Source organism: Tupaia chinensis, unplaced genomic scaffold (assembly GCF_000334495.1).
Source record: "Tupaia chinensis unplaced genomic scaffold, TupChi_1.0 Scaffold000339_1, whole genome shotgun sequence".
Lineage (NCBI taxonomy): Eukaryota > Metazoa > Chordata > Mammalia > Scandentia > Tupaiidae > Tupaia > Tupaia belangeri.
Window position 1 is genome coordinate 164,656 of NW_006159833.1, and position 3,834 is coordinate 168,489.

The window sequence follows — 3,834 nt, forward strand, 5'->3', positions numbered from 1 at the left end:
TTTTTTTGAGAGGTTTTTGCTATAGGGTGTGTGCGTTCGCCAGACAGACAGAGAGACAGAGAGATAGAAAGCGAGAAATCACCCTGCGGGAGGATGGCCACGCTGCAATCCCTTCTCCTCCATTTTCCTCTCGGGATCATGGGCACACACGCACACGTGCCTGGCATGAGTTTTAAGCCACCGGGTCCGGGACGTGAACCACATTGGACTACATGGGAGTCCAGCGACATAGCCTCTACACCAACTGCTGGTTCCCCTAACAAAGTTTTTAATAAAGCATATTAGTCCCTTATTTTAGAATTTATGACATGATTTCACAAAACATTAACTTTTACTGTTTATACAACTGTATAAACAATATATTTAAAGACTTTCTTTAAATTTTTAGAATGTAAGCACTCTTTTTTTGTTTATTTTTTTATTTGACAAGCAGCAATATCATGTTTGTCATTATAGTGTAGATACAATTATTAGGTTATCTATCATATTACAATATTTAAGATTTTATTTTATGTTCTTTAAGGTACATTAAAAAAAATCAACTGTAAAGGTGAAGGGGAGTAAAAGCATGGTACCCAACCAAATATCCACATCTCAGCAACACTCCACTCATCCTTTCAGGACACGTTAAAAAAGGTCCTAACAACAGGAGCTGGAAGTATCTCCTGATGTTTGCTTTGACACTTATGACGTGGCACTGGTGATGTGTAAACAGCAGAGAAATGGGGGCTGCCCAATGACCAAATGACAGAGGTACAGCCTGTGCTTTCCCACAGGGACACACCATGGTGATTGCGATGGCGATGACACACCTGGCAGAGGCATTGTCATGTGGCATCAAGCGACATAACTATACTCGTCCACCAATGCCTGGCTGTGCTCGATGTACTGTTTGTCAATCAATATCTTGATGCACTTCTTTATCATGCTGATGCTGGGTTAAACTGTGCTCATGATGGCTGATCACCTCCTGAATGAGGGCACTGTGCCAAAGAACTTTCTGCGCTTTCATGATAGAACTATAGCAGCTGGAAGGTACATCTTCCAGTCCTTGCCCACCGCACTTCTCATCTGCTCCATTTCCTGTGGCTTGTCTTTTTGCATTGATGTAGTAATTTTATATTTTGTTCTTTTACTGGTAAAGTTCATATTTAATGAAAATGAAGATTCTGCATCAATGTCTTCATTTTCTGAATTGTGATTTATCATCTTCACGTCAAGTTAAGACTTGATGGTTTTTGTCAGTTCCTTCTCATTCATCTGTGTGCTGTCTTGGAGCTCCTTGTAGCTAACGGCTTTGCTGTTGTCAGGGGATAAGCACTGTCATTTGGCATGTTGTCACCATGGCTACGTCCAGTTTGCCCAAGTAGTTCATTTTAACTTTGTACAGAGATAATGTAACCGTGTAAGTTTTCTTCCACTGAAATGCTGGCTGTAAAATAATTTGAACATCTGTACACTTTTTTCTAATTCCTGGGGAATTGCAAACAGAGATGTAAAAGCCTGAGTAAGAGGCCATGCACCAGCCTGCAGGACATATATTTGACAGCTAATTCCCAAATCTATTAATGTGTCTTGGTTTTTGATAAAATTATTAAACCTATTGCTGAGATCGGCACTGACACTCATATCTGTATACATCCGATGCAGCTTGCTGGTAAACTTGTAACCACAGGCTTGCTTTAATTTATTGATCATGGCTTCTTCAGGATCCATAGACATAGAGAACCCAAGAATTAAATGTTTTACCAGCATTCTTGTGTAGAACTTTTGAAAAATGTCCTTATCATCGATGTACTTGAAAACAGTAATGAAGCTCATGAGTTTGTCTTCCACTTCATTCTCAGTCATCCCTTTTGCTGTCTCCTTTTAATAAGTTGTCACAGTACTTGGCTAGCAATTCAGGCACTCTGCAGACAGACTTGGGCTCTCTGTGGTTCACAACTGACATAAGGGCCTTATCCAGTGCACTCATAAAGTGCCGGTCACCATTCAAAACAGTGTTGATACGCTGAACGAATTTATCGTGTACTTCTAAAACTGACTTCACGAATAGCGTTGGCATATTTTACCTGAGTAAGGTTATTGGTTGCTCTAAGACCCTCATCGTGGATATAATTTTGCAGTTCCTGAATCAAATAAGGTAAACCAGTGGACACAGAACAGAGTAGGACGTACATGTTTTCCATGTCACTTTTTTTTTCTCCTGTTGAATGATATTATGACATTCTGAATGCATGTAAGAACTGCAGGTGATCTGCTACCATTCACTGCTGACATCCATGTATCGCTTTAGTATATGAACTTGGATTTCAGTATTTTCAACATCAAATTTCTTCACACTTTAATCTACTTAAAACCTTTTCCATTTACTGTGGTTGGATTGTTGTAATAAATTTGAAGCTTCTTGTTTGTAATACTCTCCTGTTTCAGTCAGAAAGGGAGACTCAAAGATTTCCTGATAAAACTTTAAGGGGAATTTTTTCTTATACTGTTCAACATGAACAAAGGAGTTAATAAACCCATGGATTACTTTCTGGTTTGGATCTTCACCACCACGATCATTCTTGATTTCCTGGAGCAACATTTAGATAAGGATAGTCTGAAGTGGTTCAACCATCAATTTCCTCCAGGTATCCAATGCTAGCTCTCCTATTTCCATAAGTGGTTCATTCATATCTACCTCACCATAGCCATACTGAAGGTCAGCTCCTGTCCATGTATTCTATTTAATAAACTGGGTGTTCAGATACCTATACAAGCAGCCCATGTAGCCTGCATCCTTGCTGTACTCTTCCCAATGTCTATGGTGCATCACAAGTATTTGTTCTTCAGACTCCAGCACTCTCTTGTACAAATGCTAAATGTGATTTTCAAAAAACAAAACAAAACAAAAACAAAACAAAACAAAACAAAAAGAAATCTTAGTTTCTGTATAAAGTTTTTCTCCAAGGGGTTCAGGATAGGGCACACATAAAGCATAGATATCTTAGAAGCAGTCATTCCACATTGCTCTTTCCACATACTCCAACATGATGACAGCTTTGAGAGTTGTTAAAAGTTTGTTCCATGTTTCATTAAAATCTACTACTCTTGGTTTCAAAGACATCATGCGAGTTTAGTGTTGAAATCTGCAGAAGTGGGGCAGGGGCAGGGGCAGGGGCCAGTCCAGTGGAGCAAAGAAGGAAGCCCAGGCAGGCAAGGGAAGTGGGTAATGGCAGTAAAGAAGGAAGCCCCAGGCAGGCGAGGGAAGTGGGTAATGGCAGTGGCTGTCAGCTCGAGTTCCAGGCTCAACATGCTGCCATTACTGTGTGCCAAGGCCACCTCCCACCAGCCACCGCCACCTGCCCAGAAGATGTGGGTGGAAGGTAGCCAAGCACTCTCAGTTCTAGCACATCTAGGTAACCTTTTAGACAAAACTACTTGTTTGAAGTTGACAAGAGTTAACTTGATCAAAATGCAAACTGAATGTTGTTATTACTAGTACAAGTAGAAATAAAATGGAAATTAACTTTCTGATCTTTATTTTTATTTATGTATATTATATTTACTTTTTTTCTTGGGAGATGTTTTTGCTATAGAGCATGTGTATTTGCCAGACAGACAGAGAGTGACAGAGATCGTATTTGCCAGACACACAGAGACTGACAGAGAGATAGAAAGTGATAAATCGTCCCCCAAGGGGGATGGCCACACTGCAATCCATTCTCCTCTATTCTCCTTTTGGGATCTTGGGCATGCACGCACATGTGCCTGATGTTTTCCTCAAGCTGCCAGATCTGGGACTCAAACCACTCAATAGGCAGGGGGGATTTAACTCCCTTTACCCACACA

The 3,834-nt window shown here is 40.4% G+C and overlaps 1 pseudogene; it reads right to left on the reverse strand.

The window, feature by feature from the left end:
* Positions 1 to 837: 837 nt before the first annotated feature.
* On the reverse strand, positions 838 to 3,109 carry LOC102476206 (cullin-2-like; annotated as a pseudogene).
* Positions 3,110 to 3,834: the final 725 nt, after the last annotated feature.